Raw genomic sequence first — 23,103 nt, forward strand, 5'->3', positions numbered from 1 at the left:
GTCCTCCTTGATCGCCCCTTTAACACCATTTTCGTCCAGCGGCCCAACCAACTCTTTGGCCGGTTTCCTGCTTTTAATGTATCTAAAAAAATTTTTACTATGTATTTTTGCTTCCAACGCTAATTTCTTCTCAAAGTCCTTTTTTGCCCTCCTTATCTCCGCTTTGCATTTGGCTTGGCATTCCTTATGATCTATCCTGTTACTTTCAGTTGGTTCTCTTCTCCACTTTCTGAAGGATTGTTTTTTGGCTCTAATGATTTCCTTTATCTTACTGTTTAGCCACGCCGGCTGACGTTTAGTCTTTTTTCCCTTTTTTCTAATACGTGGAATATATTGTCCTGAACCTCCAGGATGGTGTTTTTAAACAGCATCCACGCCTGATGCAAGTTTTTTACTCTGCGAGCTGCTCCTTTCAGTCTTTTTTTCACCATTTTTCTCATTTTGTCGTAATCACCTTTTCTATAGTTAAACGCTAGCGTACTTGATTTCCTAGTTTCACTTCCTTCAATGCCAATATCAAAACCGATCATATTATGATCACTGTTATCAAGCGGCCCTCGTATCGTTACCCCCTGCACTAGATCATGAGCACCACTAAGGACTAAGTCTAGTATTTTTCCTTCTCTTGTCGGCTCCTGAACTAGCTGTTCCATGAAGCTGTCCTTGATTTCATCAAGAAATCTTATGTCCCTTGCGTGTACAGATGTTACATTAACCCAGTCTATATGCGGGTAATTGAAATCCCCCATTATTATTGTGTTGCCCAGTTTGTTTGCGTCCCTGATTTCCTTTAACATTTCCGCATCCGTCTGTTCGTCCTGGCCAGGCGGACGGTAGTACACTCCTATCACTATCCTTTTCCCCTTTGCACATGGAATTTCAATCCACAGTGATTCCAAGGAGTGTTTTGTTTCCTGCAGAATTTTCAATCTATTTGATTCAAGGCTCTCGTTAATATACAATGCTACCCCTCCACCAATCCGATTCACCCTATCACTACGATATAATTTGTACCCCGGTATGACAGTGTCCCACTGGTTATCCTCCTTCCACCAGGTCTCAGAGATGCCTATTATATCTAATTTTTCATTTAGTGCAATATATTCCAACTCCCCCATCTTATTTCTTAGGCTCCTGGCATTCGCATATAGACATTTCAAACTATGTTTGTTGTTCCTAAGTACATCATGCTTAGTACTTGACAGTATTAATTGGCAATCTTTTGTCTGATTTTTATTGTTATTTAAAGATACCCGATCTACTACAATCTCTTTTGCAACCTCACTATCAGGATACTCTATCTTCCCTGTTATGGTGATATCTTTGAAAGGTACCTTATCCCGAACCATGCTCTTTTGAGCGACTGTCGGCCTTCCCCCCATTTCTAGTTTAAAAGCTGCTCTATCTCCTTCTTAAACGCCGATGCCAGCAGCCTGGTCCCACTCTGGTTAAGATGGAGCCCATCCTTTCGGAATAGGCTCCCCCTTCCCCAGAATGTTGCCCAGTTCCTAACAAATCTAAAGCCCTCCTCCCTGCACCATCGTCTCATCCACGCATTGAGACTCTGGAGCTCTGCCTGTCTCTTGGGCCCTGCGCGTGGCACAGGTAGCATTTCAGAAAATGCTACCCTGGAGGATCTGGATTTCAGCTTTCTACCTAAGAGCCTTTTAATGCTTTCTATCTCCACCTGCTGGTAGATGGTCACAACCCACAAGTCTCTGTATTCCTCTGCTATTGATGGCAAGGAAATCTGGAATATAAACTGGAAATCTGGGATATCTGCAAATAATTGGAGAAATCCCAAGGAAGGTGTTTGGTGCCGAGTTACACGAATGTCAATATTGGACAATAAACAATACGTATTTTTCACAGCTTCAGGCTCCTAGAGAAGGTTGTGTTGCCACACTGACTTGCTTGAATTGTGGACAGACGGACAACACACTGTCCCATACATTTTGGGGTTACAGAAGTATACAAGCATTTTGGAGAATTATCCACAGATATTTGGGCACTCTTTTAGGTGGCCAAATATTATGTTCCTGGAAAGGGGTGGTTCTTACTAAAATAGAGGCCTATGGAACTCAGGGTACAGGTTCTAGTCTGTTCTTAAGTAAAGCATATATACTGGGGAAAAATGCCTTCTCTACTACTAGCTGCAAGAGATACTGTTCTCACACTGGTACTGGAGAAATAAACTTCATGCATTAATGTGGGAAGAACAAGGTGTGAACAAAATTCCCAAACAAAGAAATGTTGCTGGTTTGGGATTGCTATTTGCAATCTCTATTACCAAGAGCGTGTAGGCTAGTGCTGAATGGATTTCTTAGTGTGGCCTAATTTCATACCTGGAACCAAAATATTCTGTGTTGGGATTCTCTGCCGGGAGAGGGAGTAGGTAAGGGATTTTAGGGGTGAGGGAGCTTTTAGGATTGTGGTTGGACTCAGCTATTATGGATGGCTTGGGACTGTGAGAACCCAGGACAGAGGCCATCCTACATACTTTTTTACTAAAAGGGGAAGGGGGGATTGGGATATAAGGAATGTAGGAATTTATATTTCAAAATCAGGATATGTTTTCTATTCTTCTGTTTGTTTTTCGTTTGGGAATAACTGTCTGTTAATATAAGGTTGTATGCTTTGAAAAATATTAATGAAGCTTGGAATTGCATATTTCAATGATTATGAATAAAAAATGTTTAAACATAAAAACCTTAAACATGAAGAGTCACAAATTTGATATACCACAGTTCTGTGGTACTATCAAAGTGATTTACATTTACTAGATGCAGTTACCTTGAAAAATCAACAACCAACCTGTTCCAGAACTTATTTCTGGTGATCCTGTAGATGGCTGGATGGGAAGTATATCAGACTTTACTTGTCCTGTAGATTTAACTTCATTTGACACCAAGTTCTAAAACAAAACAAAAAAGATTGCCATATCACTTCAATGTCTTCAAATAAAGACATGTACAGTGGGGGAAATAAGTATTTGATCCCTTGCTGATTTTGTAAGTTTGCCCACTGACAAAGACATGAGCAGCCCATAATTGAAGGGTAGGTTATTGGTAACAGTGAGAGATAGCACATCACAAATTAAATCCGGAAAATCACATTGTGGAAAGTATATGAATTTATTTGCATTCTGCAGAGGGAAATAAGTATTTAATCCCTCTGGCAAACAAGACCTAATACTTGGTGGCAAAACCCTTGTTGGCAAGCACAGCGGTCAGACGTCTTCTGTAGTTGATGATGAGGTTTGCACACATGTCAGGAGGAATTTTGGTCCACTCCTCTTTGCAGATCATCTCTAAATCATTAAGAGTTCTGGGCTGTCGCTTGGCAACTCGCAGCTTCAGCTCCCTCCATAAGTTTTCAATGGGATTAAGGTCTGGTGACTGGCTAGGCCACTCCATGACCCTAATGTGCTTCTTCCTGAGCCACTCCTTTGTTGCCTTGGCTGTATGTTTTGGGTCATTGTCGTGCTGGAAGACCCAGCCACGACCCATTTTTAAGGCCCTGGCGGAGGGAAGGAGGTTGTCACTCAGAATTGTACGGTACATGGCCCCATCCATTCTCCCATTGATGCGGTGAAGTAGTCCTGTGCCCTTAGCAGAGAAACACCCCCAAAACATAACATTTCCACCTCCATGCTTGACAGTGGGGACGGTGTTCTTTGGGTCATAGGCAGCATTTCTCTTCCTCCAAACACGGCGAGTTGAGTTCATGCCAAAGAGCTCAATTTTTGTCTCATCTGACCACAGCACCTTCTCCCAATCACTCTCGGCATCATCCAGGTGTTCACTGGCAAACTTCAGACGGGCCGTCACATGTGCCTTCCGGAGCAGGGGGACCTTGCGGGCACTGCAGGATTGCAATCCGTTATGTCGTAATGTGTTACGAATGGTTTTCGTGGTGACAGTGGTCCCAGCTGCCTTGAGATCATTGACAAGTTCCCCCCTTGTAGTTGTAGGCTGATTTCTAACCTTCCTCATGATCAAGGATACCCCACGAGGTGAGATTTTGCGTGGAGCCCCAGATCTTTGTCGATTGACAGTCATTTTGTACTTCTTCCATTTTCTTACTATGGCACCAACAGTTGTCTCCTTCTCGCCCAGCGTCTTACTGATGGTTTTGTAGCCCATTCCAGCCTTGTGCAGGTGTATGATCTTGTCCCTGACATCCTTAGACAGCTCCTTGCTCTTGGCCATTTTGTAGAGGTTAGAGTCTGACTGATTCACTGAGTCTATGGACAGGTGTCTTTCATACAGGTGACCATTGCCGACAGCTGTCTGTCATGCAGGTAACGAGTTGATTTGGAGCATCTACCTGGTCTGTAGGGGCCAGATCTCTTACTGGTTGGTGGGGGATCAAATACTTATTTCCCTCTGCAGAATGCAAATAAATTCATATACTTTCCACAATGTGATTTTCCGGATTTAATTTGTGATGTGCTATCTCTCACTGTTACCAATAACCTACCCTTCAATTATGGGCTGCTCATGTCTTTGTCAGTGGGCAAACTTACAAAATCAGCAAGGGATCAAATACTTATTTCCCCCACTGTAACTCTGTTCTTAAGTGAATATCATGAACTGATCCAAATCAGGTATGGCAAATAATACCACTGCAAACTCCTCAAACAGCTCAGCACATCAACTACAGAGCCAGTTCTTACAAACTGAAGTATAATTTTAAAGTGTACTAGTGGAAGGAGTCAATCAAAATTGACAAACCAACAGCGGCAGGTACAGATGTACATTCACCTCCCCAACCTTCCCTCAGCCACTGGAATCCATGCGACAGGTACAGATGTACATTCACCCCCCCAACCTTCCCTCAGCCACTGGAATCCATTCTCTCTCAAGTTCAATATGCATTTACTTTCTGCAGAAGGTAAAACTGAATACACTACTACAGGGGACATGTATTTTTACCTGTAAGTCGCAGGTCTGTACTGTAAAGTATGGCATACCTGTACCAATATTCGTATCAATGGGAAACGTATGAAAGACAAAACTCATGTTACCTGAATTTCCCCTGTAATTATGATTTCTAAGGGACAATTTTAAATCAACCATCATGTGTCCCTTCAAGTAAAGCGAAGATACATACCTGTAGCAGGTATTCTCCGAGGACAGCAGGCTGATTGTTCTCACTGATGGGATGATGTCCACGGCGGCCCAGGAATGGAATTTTTCACAGCAAAAATAGACAAAAGTTTTGCCAGAGCTTTCCAGCGCGCACACCGCGCATGCGGGTCCATCTTCCCGCCCGTCGCGCAAGAGTCCCGCTCAGTTATATCAAAAAGCAATAGCAAGAAGAACTCCTCCAAAGGGGAGGTGGACGGGTTTGTGAGAACAAACAGGCTGCTGTCCTCGGAGAATACCTGCTACAGGTATGTATCTTCACTTTCTCCAGGCTGCTTGTTCTCACTGATGGGGTATCCCTAGCACCCAGGCTCACTCAAAACAACAAAGATCAATTGGGCCTCGCAACGGCAAGGAAGTAACTGAGATTGACCTAAAACAGAAACATCTAACTGAGAGTGTGGCCTGGAACAGAATAAAAATGGGCCTGGGGGGTGGAGTTAGATTCTATACCCCGAACAGATTCTGCAGCACCGACTGCCCAAACCGACTGTCGCGCCGGGTATCCTGCTGAAGGCAGTAGTGAGATGCGAATGTGTGGATTGATGACCACATCGCAGCTTTGCAAATCTCTTCTATAGTGGCTTACTTCAAGTGAGCCACCGACGCCGCCATTGCTCTAACATTATGAGCCGTGACATGACCCTCAAGAGTCAGCCCAGCTTGGGCATAAGTGCAATCTGCTAGCCAATTGGAAATGGCGCGTTTCCCGACTGCAACTCCCCTTCTGTTTCGATCAAAAGAAACAAACATTTGGGCGGACTGTCTGAAGGGGCTTGTCTGCTCCACGTAAAAGGCCAATGCTCTCTTGAAGTCCAAGATGTGCAACTGACGCTCAGCAGGGCAGATATGAGGACAGGGAAAAAATGTTGGCAAGACAAATGACTGGTTCAGATGGAACTCCGACACCACCTTCGGCAAGAACTTATGGTGCGTGCGTAGGACTACTCTGTTGTGATGAAACTTGAGATAAGGAGCATGCGTCCGTGGTCAACACTTTTTGTGGCTGAGGAATTTGAAAGGGACATCCCAAGGTCAAATTGGATCGAATTGTCCACCACTGAAGGGAATTGTGAAAATCGGTGGACAGCTGGTTTGCATCCTCTAAATCCCCTGCAGCTTGATACCATTGGGAAGCTAGGGTCCATTGAGCTGATCTCATGTGAAGATGGAACATGGGTGTCACATGGACTGTGGAGGCCATATGGCCCAGAAGTCTCAACATCTGCCAAGCTGTGATCTGCTGAGACGCTCTGGCCATAGAAACTAGAGGCAGAAGATTGTCTGCTCTTGCCCCGGGGAGATAGGCACGAGCCGTCTGTGAGCCCAGCAGAGCTCCTATAAATTCGAGTTTCTGAACAGAGAAAAGATGGGACTTGGGATAATTGATTACAAACCTGAGTAGCTCCAGGAGTTGAATAGTCATCTGCATGGACTGTAGAGGTGTTCTTTACCAGCCAATCGTTGAGATAAGGAAACACATGCACTCCCAGTCTGTGTAGCGACGCTGCAACTACTGCCAGGCATTTTGTAAAGACCCTGGGCGCAGACGCCAGACCAAAGGGCAGTACACAGTACTGGAAGTGCTGTGTCCCCAGACGGAATCAAAGATACTTCCTGTGAGCTGGAAGTATTGAGATGTGTGTATAAGCATCCTTTAAATCCAGAGAGCATAGCCAATCATCTTCCTGAATCATGGGAAGAAGGGTGCCCAGGGAAACCATCCTGAACTTTTCTCGGACTAGGAATTTGTTCAGGACCCTTAGGTCTAGGATGGGACGCATCCCCCCTGTTTTCTTTTGCACAAGAAGTGCCTGGAATAGAATCACAGCCCTTCTTGACCTGGTGGGACGGGCTCAACCACATTGGCACTGAGAAGGGCGGAGAGTTCCTCTGCAGGTAACTGCCTGTGCTGGAAGCTGAAGGACTGAGCTCCCGGTGGGCAATTTGGAGGTCTGTAGATCAAATTGAGGGAGTATCCTAACCCACCAATCAGAGGTTATGAGAGGCCACCTCTGGTGAAAAAATTTTAACCTCCCTCCAACTGGTAAGTCATCCGGCACAGACACCTTTATAGCGGCTATGTTCAGCTGGAGCCAGTCAAAAGCCCGTCCCTTGCTTTTGCTGGGGAGCCAGAGGGGCCTGCCTTGGCGCACGCTGTTGACGAGAACGAGCGCGTTGGGGATGAGCCTGAGAAGGCTGTCGAGGAGGAGGATTGTACCTACGCTTGTTATAAGGATAGGGAGCATTCTTCCTTCCCCAGAAAAATCATCTACCTGATGAGGTAGTAGCAGAAGGTGCCTGGCGGGAGAGATTGTCCATAGCGGTTTCCCGCTGCATGATCTGATCAACCACTTGCTCGACTTTCTTACCAAAAATATTATCCTCCAGCAAGGGACATCCGCAATCCGCTGCTGGACTCGATTGTCCAGGTCAGAGGCACACAGCCATCAGAGTCTGTGCATCACTATACCTTGGGCAGCGATTCTGGATGCGAACGTCAAAAGTATCGTAAGCACCCCCCGAACAGGAATACAACACGCCTTCTGCTGCCTGACCACCTCCTAAAAAGGCCTGGCCTGCTCCGGAGGGAGCTTATCAACCAGGTCCACCAGTTGCTTCACCATGTTCCTCAAGTGGATGCTCGTGTAGAGCTGGTAAGATTGAATTTTGGCCGCGAGCATAGAGGCCTGATACGCCTTCCTCCCAAAAGAGTCCAGGGTTCTAGATTCGCTTCCCAGGGGTGCCGAGGCAAAGTCTCTAGAACTCCTGGCTCTCTTGAGAGCGGAATCCACAACCATAGAGTCCTGAGGTAACTGCGACTTCATCAGCTCAGGTTCTCCGTGAATCTGATATTGGGACTCAGCTTTCTCGGGAATGGTGGGATTACTTAGTGGTTTCATCCAGTTCCGCATAAGTGTCTCATTGAGCACATTATGCAAAGGAACCGTGGATGACTCCTTAGGTGGCTTTTTAAGACTAAGACACAACTTACATGCGTCTGGGCAATGGTCGGGCCCAAGGCACTGAAGACACCACGCGTGGGGATTGGTACCCGAGTTCGACCAGTTGCACTGAGTACAATTCTTGAAGCCGCTGGGAGTCCTCGATGACATGGATGGAAAAATAGCGGCGGCGAAGTCAAAACTCGCGATTGTGCCAAAATAAAAGGGCACAAAAATGAGAAGCCGCAACGGAAACGAAAAGAAACAAACAGGCTAGACTAAGAAATAAAGGTTTGATTTTTTTTTTACTTTTGAAGGAAACAGTAAAAGAAATACAAGAGGACAAAAAAGGGAGAGAATAACTCTCAAAACGAGGCTCTTTTTCACTGGGCCTGAGGAGAGATACGGACAACAGCAGCCACTCTCCACCGCAGAAAAAACTGGGCAGGAAGATGTGCGCTGGAAAGCTCTGGCAAAACGTTTGTCTATTTTTCCTGTGAAAAATTCCATTCCTGGGCCGCCGTGGACGTCAATCCATCAGTGAGAACAAGCAGCCTGCTTGTCCTTGGAGAAAGGTAAATTGCCTTCAACTGCCAATGTGAAATGAACATCTTCATGAACTGCTGCTGTTCTCACCAAAACATATGTTTTCATTCTCTCACCTGTTCACTACCACACATTAATTTACTTGTGTTAGGAGTTGAACTATGCAGTGGCGCAGAACCCAGATCAATATCACACAGAGTACCTATTAATAAAGAAAACAATTAATGGGCATATCCTTCCCTTCAATTAAAAAAAAATCCATAACATAAAATATTAAAATATATAATACAAAGTGTTTACTGAATTATCTATTTTTGTATCTTTTCCCCAGTACTGTTTAATACCTTGACCTAGGCCTAGGTTGTCTTAAGCAGAACTTAAGCATTACCATACTGGGACAGTCTGAAGGTCCATCAAGCTCAGTATCCTGTTTCCACCAGTGGCCAATCCAGGTCACAAGTACATGGCAAGATCCCACACCAGTAAAACAGATTTTATGCTGCTTATCCAAGAAATAAGCAGTGAATTTTCCTAAGTCCATCTTAACAGCTTATGGACTTTTCTTTTAGGAAATTATCCAAACCTTTTTTAAACCCTGGTAAGTTTAATTACATCTTGTGAAGAAATATTTTTTACAGTTTGTTTTAAATTTACTATTTAGTAGCCTTATTGCATGTCTTCCAGTTCTAATACAGTGTTTCCCAAGTCCAGTTCTGGAGTACCCCTTGCCAGTTAGGTTTTCAGGATATCCACAATGAATATGCATGAAAGAGATAACGGAGGCAGTTTATGCAGACCAAGTTCCTAGTGGATATCCTGAAAACCAGGACTGGACATCGGAAACACTGTACTAGTATATTCAGAAAAACAAGCAATTCATGTCTATCCATTCCCCTCCACACAGTATTTTATAGACCTCTATCATATATCTCCCCTAAATTGCACACAGTATTTGAGGTGAGGTCACACCATGGAGTGATACAAAAGCATTCTCATTTTTGTTTTCCATTCCTTTCCTAATAATTCCTAAAATTCTATTTCCTTTTAGTCGCCGCTGCTGAGCAGAGGGTTTCAACGTATCAGAAATCACACCTAGAGCCTTTTCCTGGGCAATGACTCCTAATGTGGAGCCTTGTATCACATAGCTATAGTTTGGGTTCCTCTTTCCCATATGCATCACTTTGCACTTGCTTACATTAATCATCTGCCATTTGGATGCCCAGTCTCCCAGTCTCATAAGGTCCTCTTGAGATTTAAGAACTTTGAATAACTTTGTGTCATAAGCAAATTCAATTACCTAGTTACTGAAAAACAATAGTCTTTATTGATGAATTAAAAGCTCCCAGAAGTTCAACATAAAATGCCCAACATGGCCATGTTTCATCAGAATGACATCAGCTCGTCACTTACTGCCCCTGACGTAGCTTGTCATTCTAGCGAAACATGGCTTTGTCAGGCATTTTATGTTGAACCTCTGGGAGCTTTTAATTCATCATTAAAGACTGGATTGTTTTACAAGGTCTGCTTTTTGTTTTATCTTCCACATTGGATTCGGCAGACCATTTGCCTTGTTGTTTTCCGACTCCTGAACTGCTAGGCATCATGTCCTTCTCTCCTTGGACAGAAGTTTTAAGCTATCAAGATGGAGACATTGTTGACTTGGTCCCAGAACAGCCCTTCTTCAAAGATGAGGTACTAGAGGACTACATTAGCCACTAGGAGGAAGCAGTGAAATTAAGTAAGAACTCCATTAGGATGTACCTCCACTCCTCCATGCTTTTGGATTGTCGTCACTACAAAAGGATACCTAGTGGACTGCAAGTACCAAAAAATTTTGATAATGATGAGATCTTTTTGAAAAAGTGAGAATCTATTTTGAATAAGTGTTCATTAGATCTGATTATGTTACTGATTAAACTGCCAGACAGAAATGCAATGATGTGAAGGAAGAATTAGATAGCATTCCTTAAGACAAGCAATACCTGTTTTGAATTGCTATATGAAGATTACAAAGAGTGTGAATGTGTTCACTAAAGAAATGAAAGCTATGGAATTTGATAAGTTTAAAACAGATAAGCAGGATTACAAGGTTGATACAGTATATCCATAGCAGAAGAAAGGAAGAAGTGTACGTAGACTAGAACCACGTAACAACACTAAAGAGATCGCCAGGCATGCTCGTCCTAGACCTGGGTTAATGAGAGAGAAAAAAATGAATGCACAGTGCATCAGATGAGATGTCTGATCCCTATGCTTCACTTTACACAACTCCCCTAAGGACTAATACTCAGAAGCAGGTTTTTCAGATGAGCCAACTTTGGAAACAGAACAAAATACAAGAATACAGTTAGGAGACGCAGAGGGACCAACACTACTTTCAGCAGAGAGGACAAGGGAGAGGAACATCAGCAAGGACCTACTACAACAGGCCAGACATTCACAAAAGATCAATAACAGACAGATATTAAACCCACTGTACAACATATCAGATAGAATATTAAATAATGTCAAGCCAGATGTACTAACACCTGCCTACAATGCATTTAATTTAAGATTGGACTTGTATAAAGTCACTAGAAGATTGAAAAGTGTGGACTTTTTTGCCGCAAACACTGAAAGTGGTATAGACAGATTGATTGTCAGGAATTCCAGCAAATTGAACTCACCAGGGACTACTAATCCACTAATATAAACCTATGAGAAGTTGGTTTTGAAGGATAAGAAAATTAAAAAAAAAAAAAATTACCACCACCAAATCACAGAATGGCTTGTATGAGACCATTCCAATGTTATTAAGCCAGCTGATAAAAGTGGAGCTGTGGTGGTCATAAATACAACAGACTACAAACAAGAGATTTTCAAACAACTTGAAGATAATGCTTTTTATTACAAACTCAGAGGTGACCCACTAAAGAGATCAAGACTGAGATCAGCTCTCATACCAAAATAGCTGAAGAAAGCGGATTTCTGACAACTCAAGAGCTTGAATTTCTACAAGTAAAAAATCCTGTCACACCATTATTTACATACTTCCAAAAATACATAAACCTTTAATGAATCCTCCAGGTAGACCAACTGTAGCAGCGATTGGATCAATTTTGAAACCCTTGTCCATGTTTGACAGATTTCTGAGCTGCCATGTGGTCCTCTCCACACACATTTGCAATAGCATTGACCAATCCACCTCTGAGGGCATGGCATTCGGTCAGTCTGTACTAAGGAACCTCTTTGCCTGATAATGGTCCAATGCACATTCCATCCACCCAAGACATCACCTTAAGTAACTGACTCACCAGAAAGTGTGCCTGCATCTCCCCTGCTTGTTTCTTGAGAAAGCAAAATTGCTTACCTGTAACAGAGGATCTTCACAGACAGAAAGGGAATGCAACCACACTATCCTGCCTGCCAACTCCCATTCTCTCTCATCTTGCCGGAAGTTTGAAAAAAACTGAGCAGGCAAGGGGAGCTACACTGTGTGAGGGAAGTCCCATGCATAACCAGTAAGCTAAAAGGCTTACTTTGCTAGAGGAGAGCACCAGCACACTGGATCCATCAAGAAACATCACCAGAAAATATGGCTGCATTCTCCTACTGTCAACAGAGAACACCCTATCACAGGTAAGCAACTTCACTTTCCAGTAAAGAATAGAGTAGAAGGAAATCACCACACCAAAAGAAAAAAATTAGGATGGGGAACAAGGAAGGAGAAAAGAGAAGGGAGGAAGCAAGAGGGAGCCAGCAGAGCGACCCATTAGCTGCTAAATCGAAAAAAGTTTAATGTTCACCATCCACAAACAAAAGAAACTCTATAATGTGCTGCTGGCATTCAAAGTTTTAAAAGCAACACATCGCCAGCCATATTACTGAATACAGGATACACAGGCCATTTCAAAGTGTCATAGATTACCTGAGTCTTTAAAATAGTCATCTATAAAATCCAGAGTTTTTTGACCTGGCTTTAGCTTTAGTTCCACCTGTGGTAATCTAACAAGGGTTAGAAAAGAGAGTGAAGTCATCTTGACATTCATGAGATTTAAACTTGAAGCAACATCTAGTACAATAGAAGTGGGTTAATATGCAGATTGGTCAGAATCGTTTTTAATTTAGGCTTTAAGAGTCGCATGCATATAAAACACTTTTCTAATTTTTTTTTTAATAATAAAAAGAGAAATTCCTAAGGTATCAACAACTATTGTTTTGGGAAAGAATAAACTCTCTTCATCAAGCACACTTTCTATTTTGTCTATTTTGTGTCTTATTATAGGGTTCTGGCACATCCCAACATACCCATTAAAAATATTCCCAACACATCTAACACATAGGAAGAAGCCAAAAAATGGTTTTCCAAATAGGAGTGGGGGAAGAGAATTTTTCACAATTATTTTTGTATTAACATTGCCAAACATGGACAGGGAAGAAATCATTGAGTGTCACAACCAAATTTTACTCATCACTCAAATCTGATCAAAACTAAAGGCACAATAAAGTGGCACATCTTATCCATTGGAAACTCTGTAAACACTACAACATTGTTGTACGAGTAGAACATTGGAATCACAACCCTACGAATTATGAAGAAGAAAAAGGTAATTAGTCAGGACATTCCAATTCCCACTAATAAAAAGCTTAGTGCAAGAAAACCAAACACTGTAAAGGACTGAGAGGCAGATGCAGAAAGACATGCGGTAGAGACACATGCAGCCTCTACCACAAATTAGCTCCAAAATATACTGCAACAGTGTGGTAGGCAATGAGTATACAAATTACTGTTGCATTAAAAACACATAGAGGCATATTTTCAAAGCACTTAGCCTTCCAAAGTTCCATAGAAACCTGCTCAACTTTGGAAGGTTAAGTGCTTTGAAAATATGCCTCATAGTAATCCACAGTTCATTGCCAAAGTGTCCCCCTTCCAGTAAAGTTACTTGGTCTGCATCGACCCCTGATCCAGCCTCCCTCCACCCCCCACCATGGTAGCTTTTTGTATTAACCCCTTCCCTGGTAGACTCTCCTGACTCAATACCCTGCCTCACCAGTTAAAAAAAAATTCCCTGGCGTCTAAGTAACACCCCTCCTTTGATTTAAAAAAATGTCCCTGGTGCCCCTTTTCTAGCAGGCTGACCCAATTCAGTGCATCCCGGGATGCACCCCATGAGGTCAGGCATAACCGTTTTCAGATGATAGCTTAGAGGCATGAGCAAGTGGACATTTACTCCTGCCTCTTGAAAGTACACACTTGGGGGTGGAGGAGTTTGATCTGCTACCAGAGATAATTTTTTTTAAGTTGGGGGTGGGCCTGTTAGACTACCAGGGATGCTGGGGGCCAATGCAGAAAGTGGAGGGCAGGGGCTCTTCTTACCTTTCTACATCACCTTAGAACTGAATTGTGCTCACCCATACACAGCACACAACTCAGAAACTTAACTGCACTGCTGCAAATTAACATACATTTTAATATGTTGTACACTGATGTCTACCACACCACATATCATGGCTTACGAATAAGATTCATTGCCGAATGCTAAGCACAAAACTAATCCACTAGAGACACTGCCCTCCAAGGAGCTACATTAAAAAAGTATGGAATTAAAAATAACTGCATTAAAACCTAACACTGATTTTGAAAGCAGTCTTATTACAACAGTACCAAGGAACAAGTACACCAGAACTTTCAGTTGTTGTAGGAAAATTATTTACCTTTCATCAAGAAAACAGTAGCGTGGGCGATAATCAGTTTTGAACTGACCCTGCAAAAGAGGATAGGGAAGAGGAGAAATCACAAGGAATATTAGTCACACTTTTTATTTTGATTAGTATCATAATCTGTGAGCGATAACTTTAGAAAGATGAGAACAAAGCAAGCCCCAACTAGGGCAGATGCAGAACGCTTCCTACATGGTTACCACAGGATAGAAGTGCAGAAACCCTTAAAGCAATTGCATTTCAAGGAATGCAAATATGCTGCATTTCATATCCTGCAGCATGCAAAATAAAAATTAAGAGAAAAAAAAAAAGAAAAATTACCTTGCCCATGCAACTACTGCAAGAAAATAATGCCAGGATCTGGGGCAGCATAGAAAGGTTGTTTGAGAGAAGTGGGTGTTTACTGGCATCCTCTCTCTCCCCCCAATCCAGCCACCCTGTCCCAGATACCTGGTTCTAGCCCTCCCCACCAACCAACCTCCCCAAAGTTCAAAAAAATTCCCCTGGTAGTCTACTGGACCAACCTCTCCCTCCCCTGACCAAATTCTTTACGTTAAATAAAAAAATAAAATTAAATCTCTAGTGTCTACTGACAACCTCCTCCCCAATCACACAGTAACTTAAGAGGAGAAGCAGGAGCGATGCCCACTTGCACCTGCCTCTAGCGCCACCATCTTGGAAAATGGCAGCGCCCTGCATGGTGCATCGCTCCTGCCTCTCCTCTAAGATGGTGTGGGGTGCAACTAGACACCAGGTATTTATTTTTAAGGAAAGGGATTTGGGTTCAGGTGTGTTGTCTATTAGACTACCAGGGAAATATTTTAATTATGGCCGGGGGAGAAGGCAACTAGATTACCAGGGAAATCTTTAAATTGTGGGTGGGGGGCAGCCACTAGACTAGCAGGGATTGCTCAGGGGATGCTGACAGGGACTGATGCAGACTGCCACAACAATTTTTTTATGTCAACTCTGTGTCAGTGCATCAGCCAATCACAATAACAGAATTCAAAAATAAATGGAATAAACACAAAGGATTCCTATAGTTTCCGAGTTTATTTTTACTTTATATACCACCTTAGGGAGGTCAGTCAAGGCAGTTTACAAACACAATCAATAATGGAGAGCAAAAAAGTACTACAATATGGATAGAAAGCCAAGAGGAGGAACAGGAAAGGCTACTGTCCAGAGAAGGAACAGGAAGACACTATCATTGCCCCTACCCCCAAAATGAATAAAGCAAAAAAAAAAAAAAAAAAACAGCAGTGATCAGATGGTAAATCCAGTAACTGGGAATTAAGGCCACTGTCAGGCAGACTTTAAAGGCTGTGCCCAGATTATGCCTAGACATCTGGATGGGCTGGAGTGGGGTTTGATGGTAACTCCAGTAGTTGGGGAATTATGTCCAACTAGGAAACCTCTACAGTGTGTGCTCTGATAACAGCAAGGCCAAATAAGATCAACAATATAGGTTATATTGCAACACATGCTATTAGTTTATCTTACTGGATAGACTAGATGGCCTGTACAGGTCTTTACCATTATCTAATACGTTAGTTAGGATGACATTTAGCAATGAGCACCGGACTATTGACACGGTTTTTGACACAGCAGTAACTTGCATGCTCATTGATAGGGCATCCCACAGCAATTTTATTGTTGTTGCTTTCTTCATTGCCTGCCCGCTCCCCCAGGCAGAGTAAGACACCAATGGAGGAGGAGGAGAGAGATGGGGTAAATAAATAGAACCCGCACCAGTGCCCGCCCACCAAACTGCGCCACCAAACAACATCCTGCATTCCTGCTAAAGACTCTCACCTTCCCAATCTTCAGTGGCATCTTGCGTCTATCACCACTCTGCTGCTGCAACCTAGATGCAAAGATACCAAGTCACACGGATTAGGCTGTACTCACGCCAAGCACCCCTCCTCACACTCATTCGGGGATCGGCCTCCCCTCAACACGATCTGTCATCTCTCCCTCTATCTTCCACTCTCTTCGAAGTCCGCGATACAGCACTTCTCCCTCAAACACCGTCCCTCCCCGGTTAAATTCACACCTCAGTTCGCCCACTAACAATCCCACAGCTTTCCTTCTGCGACGCCACGTCCCCTATAATAAACACTACTACAAACAAGGAGGTTGGATAAAAACCTCCTTGAACATACACAACATACAACTTCTCCCCATCTAAATCCTCCCGCCTTCCTCCCAAAACAGGAAGTTACGTCAAAAGAGAGCCCGGCATATTCGAAAGTGGAGTCGGTTGACGCAAGGTTAGATTAAAAAAACAGGAACCGAAATGGCGTCAGAACGTCGAAGTCAATTAGGTTTATCTCCGTTTCCCCATCACCGCACAGCCGTCATCGACTTACACTCAAAACAATGCACGCAAACCTATAATCTGCTGCATCCACGCTGTCGATCTTTATTGTTGGTAACATTTGTATTTAATCTCACTTATATTTTCAAACACACCGGCTTGTGCAGTATACGGATGTACATAGAGGAAGTATAATAACGGAATCATTTGTCATAGGTAGAGTAGTAATTTGTTATAAATCGTCGTAATCAGTGTGTCATTTGGAGGAGCTGGTTACCCTAGCATGTGTTATATTCGAGCAGAATGGGTTTTTTTTTCTCCTGGTAAGGGGCCACTAAAGCAGACACCATGTTATGAGAATCAGATGCTCAACATTCAGTTCCTATCTATTTATTTATTTATTTATTTATTTATTTATTTATTTATTTATTTATTTATTTATAACATATCCCACATGAAACATGAATTAGGTTGAAATATGGGAGCCTTTAAAATCTTTTTATTTTTCCTGTGCCTAGATCAAAAGAAAAAGATGGCATGTGGGAATTTGCTCCTTTTATTTTGTGGATTGCATAGGGTTACCATATGTGCCCTAAGAAAAAAAGAGGACATAAAATATCACCCCGCTCCACCCCCCCTCACACCCCTGCCCCGCCCCCTGTTACATCCCTGCCATGCCCCCTGTCACACCCCCACCCCACCCCTGTCACTTTGACCCCCCCACAAGAAAGACAGATTCCCCCTCCCCCCAAGTATATCCCCTCCCCAATTTTCCAGCCTCCCTCCATCCACATAATTTCATTCACTACCCCTCCCCTTCCCTCCTATACCTTATTGTAACCCCACTTCCAAGAGTGAAGGATTTACCTTAAGTACATAAGTAATGCCACACTGGGAAAAGACCAAGGGTCCATCGAGCCCAGCATCCTGTCCACGACAGCGGCCAATCCAGGCCAAGGACACCTGGCAAGCTTCCCAAACATACAAACATTCTATACATGTTATTCCCGGAATTGTGGATTTTTCCCAAGTCCATTTAGTAGCGGTTTATGGACCTGTCCTTTAGGAAACCATCTAACCCCTTTTTAAACTCTGCTAACCTAACCGCCTTCACCATGTTCTCCAGCAATGAATTCCAGAGTTTAATTACGCGTTGGTGAAGAAAACTTTTCTCCAATTTGTTTTAAATTTACTACACTGTAGTTTCATCGCATGCCCCCTAGTCCTAGTACTTTTGGAAAGCGTGAACAGACGTTTCACATCCACCTGTTCCACTCCACTCATTATTTTATATACCTCTATCATGTCTCCCCTCATCCGTCTCTTCTCCAAGCTGAACAGCCCTAGCCTCCTTAGTCTTTCTTCATAGGGAAGTTGTCCCATCCCCGCTATCATTTTATTCGCCCTTCGCTGCACCTTTTCCAATTCCACTATATCTTTCTTGAGATGCGGTGACCAGAATTGAACACAATACTCAAGGCACCATGGAGCGATATAATGGCATTATAACATCCTCACACCTGTTTTCCATACCTTTCCTAATAATACCCAACATTCTATTCGCTTTCCGAGCCGCAGCAGCACACTGAGCAGAAGGTTTCAGTGTATTATCGATGATGACACCCAGATCCCTTTCTTGGTCCGTAACTCCTAACGTGGAACCTTGCACGACGTAGCTATAATTCGGGTTCTTTTTTCCCACATGCATCACCTTGCACTTGCTCACATTAAACGTCAACTGCCATTTAGCCGCCCAGTCTCCCAGTCTCATAAGGTCCTTCTGTAATTTTTCACAATCCTGTCGCGAGTTAACGACTTTTAATAACTTTATGTCATCAGCAAATTTAATTACCTCGCTAGTTACTCCCATCTATACCCTGTTTAATACCTCAGGTAATTTTCACCAAAACAGAGGTAAAGGTACGAACATTAAAAGTAACCACTCCTACCTATTTCTATAAATAGGAGAGGACATTTCTAAATAAATATAACTCATAGGCAAGTATTGTATAATTAAATTAAATCATATTTAATTCTCTCTTTACGTATTTAGCTTTGTTTATTCCTTAATAGTATTGTTTATTTGTATTACAGGTTACAATAAATTCTTCACAAGAGATCTTAAATTTATTTACACAAAAATTCTATCAGATAAGTATATCAGATATAACATTCATTTTTTTAGTAACAAGAATTTACAATATTTATTAATTCAATGATGAGTTTATTCCTAGAATTTGATTTTTTGGGCCCTGTTTACTAAGCCGATCTAGAGGCGCGTTAGTGCTTTTAGCACGAGCTGTGTAGGTGCCCACAATATTCTTATGGGCGCCTACACAATTAGTGCAAGCTAATTTTGTGCATGCGCTAAAAATGCTAGTGCACCTTAGTAAACAGAGCTCTTTGTGTTAAATTTTAATTTTTCAGATTTATCAACTCTACAAAACTGGTAAGTATCAATTTTTTTTCTTCCCTATCTCTTCTTAATTACAGTCTTTTTGGAAACTTTTTAAAAAGTATTTAAAACTTAGCTGGGCTTCACCCTTTCTTATAAATCTTCTTTTCTTGGTCTTTCTTTAAGTTGGGTACCTTATTTTCTTATAGATGATGTGCAGAGACCAGGTTGAAGAATACCTACTACACTGACTATAAAAACTGAAAGGAGTAAAACCTATTCCCTGACTAATTATTTAATGATTCAGAATTAGGTGTATAAATGCTCCAAATTAATTTATTTAAAATTATTATCTAACAATTTTCCTACCTGGCTACCCTAAAAGAAATTATAATATAAGAACCCTGAGCTAACCCAACCCCCCACCAAATCTCAAAAGGGAATTAAAATCACATTCATCATTTTCACAGCTTTTGCTCTTGTATTATAAATTAATTACAATACAGCTGTTAAATTTTCAGGAAACTTTTAAAAACTTAAATGAATAAGAAACAGCACTCCCTTCAGAATCCTAGTTTCAAAACTAAAGAGTTCGTGTCAGAAGCTTAAGACAACAGAACAGACCCGAGATAACTTTCACAATTATCTTTCTCAAGCACCAATAATAGCTCACAAAAGCCTTTAAATAAAATTAAAAAGAAACAGTAAGACAAGTTTCCAACACCTTAGAGAAACAGTTACATTAAAGTACTTTTAAGACCTTAGTTTTATAGAATTTGGCAAGTATGGTACTTTAAATATTCCTTTTTGAACTGGTTTAAAGCCACTCAAAGCAAAAATTAATTTTCACTGACTCACTGACTGTTACAGCCTGAACTCAGACCAGTTTTACACTTTAAAGCTGATTTTTTTTTTTTTATTTAATATAAAAACACTTTAATTCCCTTGCCAAAATACTTTACATGCTAAGGTTGTTATAGTTTTTTAAACCTCACAGCATTTCTAATTATCACAATCACACAAACCTTCGAGCCATAAAATATCCACAGCCTCATAGCTTTAACTAAGACACTTTCAAAACCCATTCTCACACTTTACCACAGCTGACCAAGAAAAGAAACTATCAATTTTATCACATTTGGTTCAGACAGCTCTCAGCACCCATCTGAACAACACCTCAGTAGCCCACCCAACTGGCAACCGACCAGTATAGAATTTTTATCATCCTCCCATTCTCGAGCTCCAGAACCCCGAGACCCGTGCATGTCAGAATTGTGAGTTCTTGTACCAAGTAGAGTGCTGCTGAGCCCGGTACTCGGACCAGGTTCTGCTTGGAGGCCGGACAACCCCGGGTTTCACCTGCGCTTACAGCCGTACCCCAGAGGTTGAGCCCCTAGGTGCGGGTGGCCTGCAGGACTTACGAGACGGAGCTGGAAGCTGGGTGGTGAACATATTGGCCAGGCAGGCAGCAGGCAAGAGAGTGATCCAGGTACAGGCAAAGTCAATAGGCAGGCAGCAGGCAGGGGAGTAATCCAGGAACAGGCAATGTCAACAGGCAGGCAGCAGGCAGGGGAGTAATCCAGGTACAGGCAATGTCAATAGGCAAACAACAGGCAAGAGAGTAATCCAGGCATAGGTAAAGACAATAGGCAGGCAGCAGGTCAAGAGACAAATCCAGGTATGGGCAAAATCAGTAGGCAGGCAGCCGGCAAAAGAGTAATCCAGGTACAGGTAAAGTCAGTAGGCAGGCAGCAGGTCAAGAGAGTAATCCAGGTACAGGCAAAGTCAGCAACGAGGGACAAAGTAGAGAAGAAGCACACTACTGAGCAAGTAACACCTACCAAAGTAGAAGCTGAAGCAAGGAGTCCAGGAGGAGCTCAGCTGATAAAGTGCTGGCATCTGACATCAGCAGGGACCAGCAGGGAGAAGGAGCACAGCCATAGGACAAGAGAAGGGGAAGGAGGAACCGGAAGACTAATAGGAGAGAAGCAAGGGAAGCCAGGCAGAAAGAGAGCAGACTCAGGTGCGTGGAAGCAAAGCAATCAAGGAGCTTGCAGCCAGAGAAGAATTACACACACATGGCTCAGGTCTGTGCCAGTCAAGTGTGCATGTCGACGGGACCCCGCGCAGCCCGAGGACACCGCTTGCATTGAGGTAGGTGTCACAACTTTCCTGTTTTTAGTTTCAGCACGCACCTGTTACATGGCTCTGCCACAAGCCGGCATCTGGCTCGAGGTTAACAGTCCATCACCTACGGTGTACACATGCACACAAACATCTCCAAAATTGAGACACCATCCCCTCATGCTTGCACTTATGAGCCTTGTTCATGTCTGCCCCAGCTCTCAAGTGTAAACAGGCGATCCAAGAGCATCAAGCCCGATCTGCAGCGTCTCTGCACATGCACAGCTCACTGACATCTGCCCGTGACGTCAGTGACTGGCACTGTGCACCCAGAGCTTCCCCAAAGCTGTAACCTGCCGCCTCTGCCCCACTCTGGCCCAAACCTAAGCACACTTCAGTGCATACTTCGGTCAAATGACGCCAGCATGGCTGCAACACTTCTTTTCAGCATCATCTGAACATGGAAGCTTTCATTAACCCCCCCCCCCCCCCCAGTGTTCCTGAAAGAAAGAAAAACATGCTCCAATGCTCCACCGCACCGCCGCCGCTCAGCCCAGACACAACACCCAACACCGCCCAGGTAACTTTTTTTTTTCTTTTAAATTTTAACACCTCAGAGTTACATTATTATCATGTCCTTGTGGTCTAGTGGCTTCTTTAGGGCAGGAAAGAGCCCCCTCTTTCCTACCTGGCATGGCTGCTGACCTGTCTTGCTCCAGGCCTAGCTTCAAAATGGCTGCCCAGAGTTCAAGCAGTGACCTTGCAAGACTTCTGCAGAAGTCTCGTGAGGCTGTCACTTGAAATCTTGGCAGCCATTTTGAAGCGGCGCAGGGAGCAAGACATGTCAGCAGCCATGCCAGGCAGGAAAGAGAAGCAGAGGAGGAAGAAGGGAACACACTAGGAAGCTGAGACGTGTTGGGAGCAGTGCAGAGCTGAATAGAGAGCTACGTGGCAAGGTCCCTGAATCCCAGGGAAGTCTAGCCAGCGCATCCCTCCGTATGTGTGTTTGCCTGCCCAGAGAGAAGAGAGAGCCAGCCGTGCGACTCTCTTCTCTTTACGTGTCCCGTAAAGAAGAGACCTATCCGGAAAGGGAAGAATCCCCACAAAGAGAGAGAGAGACAGAGAGACACCCCCCCTGCACTGAGTGCCCAGGCTCCAAAGGAACTTTTTTAGAGTGTCTGCCAGCGTGAGTGTCTGCCTCAGGAGAATCCAGACAGAAGCCTGCTGGTTTGAGTGCCTGCACCGAAGAGAGCCTGCCCTGGGGGAAGAGCTGCCCAGCCTAAGCCTCGAGCCCTGTGAGTGCCTGCAATTAAGAACCTGCTGCCTTTAGGAGATTTAGCTTAGCAGTCCATCAGTGTGAGTAGAGGGTGGGTGTATAACAAAGTACAAGAAAAAGGGGTCATGCTTTGGGAGGGCTAGATAGGAATTTCCCTTGCTTATCTTTTTATTTGACTCTAGTTAGGCCACAAGGTTCTTTGCCAAAGAAAATACTGATTGAGGTTAGTACATACACCGAGCACAGGGAGTCTGGATTTTCATTTTTTGAGTTTTTTGAGTCAGAGCAGTAGGTATCCTGGAGTTCCTGAGCCGGTGAGCTGACCTCGCCAACCGAGGAGACGTGGATGTGGAGAAGACCAAGGTACCCAATGCAAGACAGCGGCGATGCTAGCAAAGATTTGGTATACCGGTAACATTGTTGTGTGCACACAAACTGAAAAAAATATATATGAGATCTGAGTGCACTAATTGGAGCTGAGTACATGTTTGGGATTTTTTGTGTTATTGCAGAAGTGGGGTACTGTCTTGGTAACTGTGATTGTAGTTTTGAACATGTTATTGTCTTTATTTCCTTTGTAACTTATCACAAAGTATTTAACACCTTGCACTAGTTTATTTAATACCATCAAAGTTTAAACAATT

At 43.2% G+C, this 23,103-nt stretch overlaps 1 long non-coding RNA gene across 1 annotated transcript; it reads right to left on the reverse strand.

Annotated features, from left to right (window-relative positions):
* Positions 1-11,563: 11,563 nt before the first annotated feature.
* On the reverse strand, positions 11,564-22,808 carry LOC115461015. The gene is made up of 3 exons (XR_003940653.1): positions 22,695-22,808; positions 16,256-16,266; positions 11,564-11,574 (listed from the first exon to the last, which is right to left on the reverse strand). It is a non-coding gene; the product is annotated as an uncharacterized LOC115461015 (long non-coding RNA).
* Positions 22,809-23,103: the final 295 nt, after the last annotated feature.

This window comes from Microcaecilia unicolor, chromosome 2 (assembly GCF_901765095.1).
Source record: "Microcaecilia unicolor chromosome 2, aMicUni1.1, whole genome shotgun sequence".
NCBI lineage: Eukaryota > Metazoa > Chordata > Amphibia > Gymnophiona > Siphonopidae > Microcaecilia > Microcaecilia unicolor.